Genomic DNA, 13,192 nt, shown 5'->3' on the forward strand with positions numbered 1-13,192 from the left:
GTATTGTTATATTGTTATTTTACGATTAATAATTGTAAACTAAAAAAAAAAAAAAAAATTGACGTTATTTGTTTGTGACTATTTTATAATACTAGTTTTAATTAAGTTAAAAGTGCTGGTTATTTGAACAGCGACATTGTTAAGGAAGTAGGCGTGAACTTCTAATTAAATGCTCATTTGCCGTGGTCTGTGATAAAGCCGTAAGGACTTTTTGGGGCACCTAAATAAAATTGAATTAAAATAGAAAAAAAGTAGTAATTTTCAGACAACTGCCAAAAAAACCACGATATCTTGCTGAAGTATGTTGCGGCTGAATTTGGAAAGTAAATAACTTTAATAAAAGACTGCAAGGCTAAATGGAACAGTCTTTTGTTAATGCTTCAACACATCTATTTATTAAAAAAAACTGCATGCGTTTGCCCAGCATACCAATTCAATGTGAATAGCTATCGGTGAAAATTCAAAAGGAAATGCTCTTGTTTAAAAATGGAGGAACGCATAGTGACTTTTTGCAAAGAGCGTATAATTTTTTCATGACTATTGAGCCAACCAGTCTGCTACCAATGTAGAATCTAGACGTGCTTTTTCTGCGGCCGGTCTTTTTGCAAGAAAAATAGGATCGTTTAGACAATGAAACATTGGGTCTTCTCCGCTTTCTTAAAACATATTTTAAAAGTAATCAAAAATAATTTCAGATGTATATTATATCTATAAAAACAACAAATTCTTTATAATTTAATAATGAAGAATGTATGATAATAAAAAACCAAAGAATTTCCTTGTAATTTAATAAACAGTTTTTTTTTAAGATACTTTGAATTTGTTATTAATTTTATTAAAATTTGACTTAAATAATGTGTTAAAATCTTTCAAGAACAGATATTTAAAAATCCCGGGATCCCGGGAATAGGTATATGTAATTCCGTAATCCCGGGATTAAAAATATGGCACGGGATTACAAAGCCTAGTTGTAGTTAATCTCAGCCACGTGTTATTTTTAGCAGCATGCTGATATATAGCTATCTAAAAGCCTATTTCAGTATTCTATGTTATTGCAATAAACGGATGCAGGCAATCAGTTATCGAAAAATCAGAATAACATAATGGAAGTATTCAAAAAATTTAAGCATTATTTAACTGTTTAAAACAAAATGTATTCAAAATTCATAGAGCAACTAAGAATTCAAACTTTTAATCATAAGCCGTAAAAAGTATGGCTTTATAATTAAAAACCTCGATGCAAAAACAATGTAGTCCACTTTTGGTCGATTTTTAGATTTGAACGGAGTATTACTAAATATAAAATTCTCTGACAGTTGGTACAAAAGTTATTTAAATTAAAGCACACAAGATGCCGTTTAACTTTGTAAATGGCATCTTGTGTGCTTGTAATAAGTTAGTAAAAAGTGTTTTTTACTAATTTATTATTGCTTTGTTCTTTAAGAACATTGAGCACTCTATTTGTAAAATACACTAACATAATTTACATATATATATATATATATATATATATATATATATATATATATATATATATATATATATATATATATATATATATATATATATATATATATATATATATATATATATATATATATATATATATATATATATATATATATATATATATATATATATATATATATATATTATTTAACACGGTTAATTTGTGAGGAAACAACGCATTCGTTTAATAAAAATGAACTTCTCTAAGATAAAAAAATACTGAAAGTTGTAATTGCAAATAAAAAACTAAGTGCTCCATGAATTATTTCTTGACAAAATAACCCGGATAAACAATATATTTTCTAAACCGAGGGCAAATGGAAAAAAACGTTAGGTCAACCACAAAGAATCTTTTATACATAAAAAATACTCAAAAGAGACTATGCTGTCAAAACAACATAGACAACTAAAACATTTGACATTTCTAAAATCTGGACCTGCCTATAATATTTCCAAAAAATGTATACTACATTAGCAAGAAAAATTTGAAATTGTTATCTATTTGGATCAAGAAAGTTTACAAAACAAAAGACCTGAACTAATTTCTAAATGCAGACCTGAAAATAAGTACCTTTTAAAAAAAAAACCAAACTAAAATTATCCAAATTCTAAAAATTTTTTTCCATAACTAATCTTTTATTTTAATGTAGTTAATGTAATTTTCTGATTGCAAAATACCTACAGTTATTATATCAGGGTGTCCACTCTGCTGGAACTGGAAGAAATTTGTCGGGTTGTTTTTAAAAAACATGATGGAAAAACTCGAAGCGCCTCATTAAATCAATGATGCAGAAAAAATACATTTTCTAGTTTCTTTAGCATGTTTTTCGAAAATAGTTTTTTCTAGTTCTTTCAGTTTTTCCAGCAGAGTGGACACCCTGTATATAATTATTTGTAAAAAACTTCCCTGTGAAATATTTTTTCTATAATTTGAATTTTTAGTTATTTAGACATATTGCACGCACGCATATTTACATTTAAGTAGAACCAGTTATATTCTTTAACTTTTATATAATTAATTAACATTTTTTTTTAATTTGTTATAATTATAAATGTTTCTTTTTCTCAGTTTCATTTCTATGTGACATATCACACTCTGGCTGTTAGCTCCTCAAATAAAAGATGTACAAATAACAATCCCAACTAGATAATTGCAAGCAAAGTTTTTTTTACTAAGTTGATAACATTAAAAATCAATTGCCATTTAGTTGTAAATGTCAATAATATCAACATTGTAAGGATTCAAATTAATTCCTCCAATTTTGATATGTTTGTATTGACTGCATGTCTTATTGTCTCAGAGTTTATTCAAAACGTTATATGTATTACGTCAACTTTAGGCTATCTTACATAAAGTTTTAGGAGCACGCTGTTGGTTTCCAACAATTCGGACTAAAGTTTTGTAACTGCCACTAATGGTTGACTGAGAAAAACTACATTTGACCGCCTAAAATTTCTATATAGGTCCACTGAAATTCTGCTATAGAATGTTTGCTGGGTTTGTTTAAGTTTAAAGAATTTCCTAAAATAAAGTTAGAACGTATAATTTTTATTGGTTTAAATATCAGATAAAAAATGTTCCACCGAGATCCGAAAAAATAATTTCCATATAATTAATAATTATTCTTTTAGAATATAAAGAGATTGCTGCGGACTCCGGCCTAATTGGAATAGAAATAAACTATAAAAACCTTGTTTTTCCTCCATTTTTTTATAGTAATTTATTATACCAAATTAAATGAAAATGGCGGAAAACTTAATTTTAAGCTTTTAAATTGTTTTAATATATCAAATAAAGTATTAAGAAACTTTGTCATTATATTGTCAAAATGTTTATTTATAATTTTCAAAAATAATTCATTATTCGATAAATACAACATTTTAAAAATAGCTTCACTCAGCGACATCAGTAAAAATTCCAGACAAATAAAAGTAGCATCATTTACTTAAATGTTTATATAATATTATTACAGGAAACCTTACTTTAAAACAATATCATAAAATAGAATATAAAAATTAACCGTGAGCGAGATCTCGTCTCGTTCTCGTTTCTCGTGAGAAATGGGACTTCTCGTGAGAAACGAGAAATAGAAAGTTCTCGCGAGAAGTAGAACGAGACTTAAATATTATATTATTTTGAAAATAATATAATATTTAAGTCTCGTTCTAATAATTCTAACTTGACACATATTGTTTGGAAAATAATATTTTCAAAAATAAAAATTATTATAATTTACAAAATGCTTAATAATTTGTTTCTTTAATTAATTAATATTTTGACTCCAATTTGTTTTTGACAAAAACAAATTAAATTTTTAATTAGACTTTTTTTTAAAAATCTAATTAAAATATTTTAATTAGATTTTAAATATTTTTAAATAGATTTTAAATACAAAAACTTTTTGTATAAAATGGTGCACTTTCGACTTAATTTCATTTTGTGGAATTCAACTTGACACATATTGTTCATATTGAAAAGAAATACTCTTGCCTCATTTCAACAATCAAAAATGTCACCATAAAAAAACAAAATCTGGAGATATTTTTAAAAAACATGTGACGGTGCTGTATGCAAGGCGTGCAAAAAGTCTTTGAAAACAAAAGATGGAAACACAAGCGGACATCATCGTCACCTCAAAAAAACACAGCCAAGATTACGTTGAGTATTCTGAAAAAACTGACGACTCTCTTATTCCTCCTTCTAAGAAGAAACAACGAACAATGGTCAAAATGCTTGAAATAAAGTCTAAATATGATAAAGACAATTCCATTCAAAAACAATTTGGCTCTGCAATGCTGGATTACTTTTGCACTGATCTGGCATCCTTTTCAGCAGTCGAAGGAAGAGGTTTCAAGAAATTGTTTGACGTTGCAAACCCTAAACTGAGCCTTCATCACAGAACAACATATTCAAGAAAGCTTTCCATTTGGTCAAGAGAAGTTCAAGCTGAAATGAAGAGCATAATAACGGAGATTACGCCAAATCTAAAAAGTGCTGCATTTACTTCTGACCTTTGGACTTCTAGAGCTCAGGACAGCTACATCTCTGGACTTTTTATGCTATTGACGAAAATTGGAGACTATATCACTGGACACCCCATGTCAAACAGTTCCCAGGCAGACACACAGGTATCTTAATTGAAGGAAAGCTGGATTCTTTCTTAGAAGAACTAAATTTGCCTGCTAATTTGCCATTGTACTGCGTGAACGACCAGGCAAGAAACATGAAACTTGCAGTCAAATTTTCAAAGCGCCTTGACCAATACTTGTGCAACAATCATACTTTGCAATGTGCAGTTCGAGACTCATTTGGAATAACAACTGGAATGGATGATGCTTTGCAAACATGCAAAGATTTGGCTTCTTTAACTCACCAGTCAACAGTTGCAGCTGAGTTGTTTGAATCAGAATCAGACGCTCAAGGAATCAATTTTAAACAGTTACGCCAATCTGTTGACACAAGATGGAATACTGAACTGGATTGCATGGCTTCTGTCCTACATCTAAAGAGTGCAATTATCAGCTTATGTGCAAATGAAGATATTTTTTCTTCAAAGACCATCAGTGCATTACAGTGGAAATCAATCGAGGGAGCAGTAGAAATTTTGGCACCACTTAAAGAAGCTACAGAAACGTGGTCGGCTAAGTCTATTCCAACAATTAACACTGTCGCCGATTCTCTTTATTTAATCCATGACAAAATTGATCAATTTATTGAGACGGATGGAAAAAATGGCAACGGTGTCTTGTATGCAAAAAACTTGAAAAGCTGCATTGAGAAAAGATTTCCTCTTTGTCACACTGGAAACTTATTGAGTGCTGCAGCAAACTAATTAAATCCTGCTTTAAAGGGACTTCACTTGAAGCTCTTCAAAAAATTTCAAACAACAAAAGAATGGTTAGCCTCACAGGTTAAGGATAATGTTGAGTGCCAACCTGTTGCCAGAGTCCTTTCAGCAGATTTGTTTCCTAATTCAAAACTGAAGCGCAAGTTAAACGTCACACTTGAAACACAAGAGCCAACATCTGAACTGAATCCTATTTTAATCGAAATGTGCCAGTATGAATATCTCCCTGATGCCAAAAAAGGCTTTCCGATTCTTGATTGGTGGAAATTGCATTCAAATACATTGCCAGAACTCTCTTCATTAGCTAGACAAATTTTAGCTATTTCAGCAAGTTCAAGTAAATCAGAGAGAGTTTTTAGCTTAGGTGGAAATGTCGTCCGATCATCCAGACACAACTTACACCCAGAAAAAGTAGAACAAATCATCTTAATCAGAGAAAACATTGTCTTGTTGGAAAAGTTTGGCAAAAAAATTCTGAATTAATATTTGAAAAAGCTGTTTACATTTGACAAATGTCATTTGTGTCTATTTATCAAAACCATGTTAAAATTTTTTTTTTTTCCTTGGATTTTAATAAATTTGTTTTCAAATATTGATAAATTTATCGTTTCGTCTCGTTCTCGGTCTCACGAGAAGTACTAACTTCTAGTCTCGGTCTCGTCTCGGTTTGAAAAAACCTAGTCATGCTTATGGTTAATAAAAATGTTTTAGATTATTAATGATTTTATTATACCGACGATTTTTAAAAACAATAACAATGAAAATATTAGATTAAAAGATTAGGAATGTGTAAATTACGATTACAGAAAAATGCAAATAACAAAAAAAAAAAAAAAACTTTTAAAACACAATAACTATATTTTTGAACTCTGTCATTTTAAACTTATTATTTTACTTATTATTTTTTTTATTTTTTTTCAATTTATATTTGGTTTTTTGACGAATATAGTCGGGTATTTGACAAATTCAGTTGGGTGAACTTGAGTTTTAGGGACCTTTTAACTGCCATTAACAGGATGAATCCTTTTTCCTTTTTAAAAATTTTTTATTTAACTTGACTTCTTGTCGATTTGTTTATTTATTTATTTTTATATATTTTTTTGGTGTCGGCGTAAAGCAAACACGAGGTCAGCGGTAATAATATAAGAAATAATAATTAAATAAACGACGCAAAACAGATTTTAGCTTAGCGTAAATAAAAGAAATCATTAAGTTTTTATTTATACTTTTTATTTTTTACTTTATAGTCCATTTTTAAAATATTGTATACCGACAAAAAAACAAGTTAAATAAAATGTTTAATAATAAACTACTTTACGGGACCCAAGGACTTTGTGTACGTACACAACCTGAAATATCCATTAAATCAATGACTGAAAATGTTGGGCAACTAAGTACAACTCATTCCTATTGGCGCCCAACATTTTCAGTCTTTGACTTTAATGGATATTTCAGGTTGTGTACGTACACAGAGTCCTTGGGTCTCTTGAAATAGTTTATTTTATACTTTTTATTCCGTTTGTAGTTGTTTTTCTGCAATAATCAATATTACTGCAGCGTCCCCCATTACTTTTCATTGCTTTCAGGTTTGCTGCAGTTGTAGGTGCTTAAACAAGTAGCGAAAATTTATAAACGTTTTTAGACTTCAAAGATCGTTATCAAAACTCATTTTTTTTCGTTACTTCAAACATTATTACTCTTGCATAGTTTAATGCACCTTGCAACCTGATCACAAATATTTCAGGATCAGGTTGCCGTAAACAAAAATACTTCCGAGGGCATAATATATATACATACAGTATCGGACAAAACGAGTGCAACCAAATAATGCTAATTTAGTTTCTTTATATAAAAGTGCTGCATTTTTTCAATTTAGAGAAATAACTATGTAACTGTTTAGAGACAAAGTTCTTTAAGTTTTATTCATCACAAAGTTCATTATTTGTACACGGAAATTAATAAATTAATTAAAAGTATTAAAAAAAGTTGATTTCCTTCTGGACAAAACAAGTGCAACTCGACAAAATGTTGACCAAGCTGTATTTCGTTATCAATATTTAGTGGCGAATCTTTTGTTATCGATCACAACCTTGCATCTTCGAGGCATAGATTCGATCAGATGATCAATGAAACTTTGTGGAATCGCTGCCCAGGCCTTTTGGATTTGTTCAAACAGTTGATCCTTATTACGAACACCTTCACGATTAATTCTGCGGTTGACGATCTCCCACAGGTTTTCGATAGGGTTGAGATCCGGAGATTGAGGCGGCCAATCCATCACCGATAGGTGGTTGTCTTGAAGCCACTGCTTGACTACTTTTGCAGTGTGTTTCGGATCGTTTTCTTGCTAAAAAACCCATTTTATTGGCATATTCCTTTCAGCATGAGGTAACATAACATCTTTCAGGATATTTTTGTACATGAAACGGTCCATTATTCCATCGTTTCGATGTATTCAACCTAAACCGTTAGCAGAAATACACCCCCAGACCATTACATTGCCTCCACCATGCTTCACGGTCTTGTGGCAGTAACGTAAATCGAGGCGTTTTCCGGCCGGTCGACGTACACGGCAAATGCCATCGCTCCCAATGATGTTGAATTTCGATTCATCACTGAACAGGACAGTTCGCCATTTCTGCACATTCCAGTCAATATGAGATGTAGCAAACAGGAGTCTTTTCTTCTGGTTTTTTAGTGAAATCAGCGGTTTCTTTGCAAGGCGTCGAGAAAACAATCCGGCTTCAACAGCACGTCGTCTGATTGTTCGGTCCGATACAGGCAGCTCTAATTGCTTTTGTATCTCGACTGATGATATCCAGGGATCCTTCTTGACGGATTTGAGGATCATAGAATCCACTCTAGAAGTGGTAAAAAGCGGTCTTCCACCTTTGTTATCTGCTGCCAACTTCCCCGAAGAACGATATTTGGAACATAGTCTTGATACGGTCCATTTTTTCACGCGATATTTATCACAAATACTTTTTTGTGACATTCCACTCACGTAATTGCCAATAATTTTCTTTCTTAGTTCCAATCCAAGACTGTCGGGAGCCATTTTTGCACTTGAAGTCATAAAAATAATAAAAATAAATAATCACGCTTCTCAAAGCTTACCGTGTTACATTTACCTTGTGATGATACAATAATGCTCTGTGAAACACAACGTTTTGGTTGGATGTGGACTGTATTGATATAATGAAACGCTTGTTGTATTTCACTTCTTGTATTGATGTTCTTCGATAAAACACTTTGATAAAACTCACTTCGATAAACTGTCTTGACAATTCTGACTGATTGACTTACATATACTGACTGAATTACATGTCGATTTACATGTCTCTTATATAGTAAAATGAACCTGTGTGAACCTGTTCTGGAAGATTCTAGATGCTTCTTTTCGATGCTTCTGGAAGCTTCTGGATGCGTCTGGATGCTTCTGGATGTTTCTGGATATTTCTGGATGCTACTAGATGCTTCCAGGTGCTTCTTCTGGAAACTTCTGCATGCTTCTGGAAAGTTCTGGATACTTCCTTTAATTATTAAAAAACTTCCGTGACGTTGACACGGAACAGACTTAAGAAAATGAAACAAACCTAAAAAGTTGCACTTGTTTTGTCCGCTGCAAAATGGCACTTGTCAACGAAATTCTGCCTGTGTGCTGTCACCTGTCAGCTGATTGCTCATGTCATGGCATGCTATGACTCCAGACTCCTGTTCCTGTTTGCCATATGTAAAGGCATAGCTTATGACAATTTTACACTATTGAGTTTATAAAAGCCTAATAAAATAAAATATTCACAAAACTGAAGAAATTAGCAAAGAAAACCTAAAGAAAGGTTCCTAAAATTATATTTATTTTATAGATCAAGAAAAATAAAATATGACCAAAATTATTATACACATATAGAAAAAGAATACCATATGGCTATAATTCTGCTCGAGAAAAAAATACATACGTTTAACAAAATATTATTTTTAATGTTTTAGAGATCAAAAAGGTTGATAACACTTAAGACCAAACTTTTCTTATAAATATGAGTGTAGAGTAAACTCTTTCATTTAAAATGAACCTAGGTAAGAGATGCCAAAGTTTGAAAAAATTCTTCTAGTTATCACTTTTATCTTTCCATTTACAATATAAAAGTGAGACTCCAATATTATCCAGAGAAGAATAAACAAATCTAAAGAAGCAAATAACTATCTTTTGAAGACGTTTTGCAATTTTGGAAATTCAAAAAAAAAAGTTTTTTTTGAGTTTTCAAAATTGCAAGAAAAATTGTGACCTTTATAATCAGCTATAGGATTGATCATACGATGTTTGATACTAAAGTGTTTATTTAATTTTGGTTATTAAGCATGTACAGACACAATATCCACTCAATCCTGCATCGAGTACTATGCTGGATAAAGGGCTTGGAGTTTATTCTTCATTTTTTGTAAAACTGAAAATAGAATTGAAATTAAAAAATATGACATAAATAATTGAAGAGAAGTTATCTCTAACCTTAGGAAAGAAAGAAGTTTAGTCACTCTTTAAAGAAAGGTTAAGCCTATCTGTTGACCTAAAACTGGGTTTGGCAATAGCTATGATATCATATGCCATATTAGCATTTAAAAACCATGAAGTTTTTTTTAAAGTTTCTAAAATTGATTGTGGTATAATTAAAAGATTTCATAATATTCCTATAACAATATTGAGTGAATATCCTACTAGTATCGATCAGTTAGATTTATATGCACTGAAACAGCTAAGCGTAGAGTGAAATAATAATTCTTGTATGTTACGCCTCCTAACGTACACATCCTTAAACTGTACACTCTTTCCATTTCACATAATCTGCACTTGGCAATTGGGGAAATTTAAAAATTGCACTAGATTTAAACAGATGATGGTTTTTAGAGTTTAGCACACGATGAGTCATATGCCTTCTAGTAAAATTAGATCCAAATATATCAAACATTTTTTCTAAAAAACATAAGAAATATCGAAGAAAATCAACATATGAAAATATTGAATTAATAATGCAAATACTAAAATACATATAATAAATTTTTCTCTATGCATCAACAATCTTGAAAAACTATTTTAAACGAATTTCAAGAAAAGAAATTAGCAAAATTTACGTCAGAGGTCTAGGTCTATTTGTAAGGAAAAAAATAAAAATGGTAGCTTTGTTTAAAAGAAATTTATATTTAACACAAGCGGATCTTAAAGGTGCTCTGTTTTGATTGTGTTTTTCTTCAAAAAAAAGATTGAATTGAATAACTATAGCTATATCCTTGATTTTAAAATGGTGAAATGGACATGTGCTTCTCCTATGTGTTATAATAACTTCAGTTCTAAAGACGCAAATGGGAAACCAATTGGATTTTATCGTCTTCCACGTGTAGAAGCTATTCAGAACGAATATATAAAACATTTTTTAAAACAGTTGGAATAAATTGGGATCATGATCATTTGTGCATCTCATTGGAGTAATGGACGAGAAAGTGCAACATCGTTACTATAGCAAAAGAAACATATGAAAAGTATAAAAACCCTAGTCACAGTATTATAAGTCGTTTAAAAGTTGCAAAACAAAAATTCGAAGTGGCAACTCAAAACTTAAATGATCTTTCAAATAAAAGTAATCCTCTTGAAATAGAAACCATTCTGCCATGCGCATCAATACAAAAAGAGTATTCAAAAAAGAAGATTAAGAAACAGCTAAGTTCAGCACTACTCAAAAAAAGATTGATAGATTTACCAACTGAACTGTTATCTGTTCTAACAACATGTTGACATGGACTTAATCAAGGAGTTATGGCATACATTTTGACTTGGATGTATCCAAGTCAACTACTCAAAGAATATTCATAGGATGGGTTATATTTCTGTCAACCATATTCAATGAAATAGATTTAAAGCCAGAATCTGGTTTTTTATTAAAAAAGATGCCAAAAAGTTTTATTGAAACTGGACATGGTGTTACTGATTTAATTATTGATGCAACTGAGTTTAAATTCCAAAGTGCTTCAAATTTAGAGCTAAACTCTTTAATTTTTTCTAATTACAAGAATACTTAAACAGGAAAAGCTTTGATTGGAATAGCACCACATGGTGGTGGCATCTTATTTAGTGATATATATCCAGGTTCTATCTCGGATTCAGATTTAACAGAAAAATCAGATACTATTTTATTTGTAGAGAAAGATCACGAGATTATGAGTGATGGAGGTTTTTCTATACAAGATTTTTGTGCAACGAAGGGAATAACATTAAATCGTCCAAAACAAAAAGATTCTAATCAATTTTCTCAAGTTGATGTGGCCCGTAACTTTGACATAGCTTTAAAACTCTTGAAATTAAAATTAAATCCGAACAAAAAATAACTCCTAAGTTACTAAGATTCAGCGACTTCAAATATTATTATAAAATACTAAAATCAAATTCATTAACAAAACAAATAACGGGTGCTTTCTTAGAGATTGATTTAATAACTGTTTGCAATGGTTTCATGGTAAAAAATTCTGGAATTTGACCAATAATAGCTTTCGCAAAAATATTTAGTTCTTTGATTTACTTATGATCCCATTTTAATATCTTATCATTGTGGTAGATAGAATCTATGACCTCTTTGATAACTTGCATTAAAGTGTAAATTTAGAAAAAAATTGGATGTTTCTGTTTCTGGGAGATATGACTGTAAACCGCAATATTTTGCATCCGTGCATAGCATTTGAAGTTGACATTGAACATAATATTGTGGATACTAATTAAGAGATGTTAAAGGGCCATTAGTAAATTGTGCACGAGTTTTTACTTCTAATAAAATCCTACATTGTCCTAAACCATCAGGGCTGCATCCATACTTTTTATCAAAAGGGTGATCAAAGAATCCACATTTTTCAATCTTGCACTTACTAATTTTTTCAAAGTTTTTTATTGCTATTTCTTCATAAAGATACCACGTTGAAATTTTTTTACATGACTCATATCAGAAGTACTAGTTCCATTTTTGACAACATCCCAAATCAATGAATAGTTTACATTTCCATGTAGCCCTAGGTAGTCGACTTGCAGAAATTTTAAACTTTCTGTACTCATTCCATTTATAGGTACCTTGCTCTACATCCATATAATTACTACCATGAGGCTTCGGTGATTTCAAAAAACTTAAATCTATTTTAATATTTTCAATATTACTTTTCAGCTGCTCATTTATTTCATTATGTAGTGGTATGTTTTTGCAATTTTGATATACTAGATCTGTTGTTTCAACTTGTATTTTTAAAGTACTCTGATTTATTATAATATTTATAAAAGAATCATTTTGGTGTATATTTACACTTGTACTAGTATCATTTTTAATTAAAGAGTCATTATCTACGTAATATTTTATTTGCTTTATTTTTTCTTCATCTATTTGTATTACATTTTGATAAAACAACTGTGATTTGCAATATAGATGATCAGCTAATGCTAAAGCTGTTCTTAATGTATATTTGTAATGTAAATGTTGTCCAACGTATGTATCCCAAATGTTGAATTAATTAAAACAGAATAAATATGTGTTTCAATTGATTTTTCCTTTTTCAACTGTTTTTTTAGTTTTTTTACAATCAAAGTTAAATCTCTTTTGTAAATGTTTGAGTTTGGATCAGCAGGAGATATTGTTAATTTACCGCACTTTTTTTTAAATTTGGCTGATTTTGGTTTAATGTTTTTAAGTGGAACCATAGGTATAGATCCTTTTGAAGACCGTTTGTGCCATTTTTGTAGTTGTTGTGTGCACAATAATTTTAAAATTTTCTCATTGGTTTCAAAATAATGTTTTAAATATAATAAAAGA

Source organism: Hydra vulgaris, chromosome 11 (assembly GCF_038396675.1).
Source record: "Hydra vulgaris chromosome 11, alternate assembly HydraT2T_AEP".
Classification (NCBI taxonomy): Eukaryota; Metazoa; Cnidaria; class Hydrozoa; order Anthoathecata; family Hydridae; genus Hydra; species Hydra vulgaris.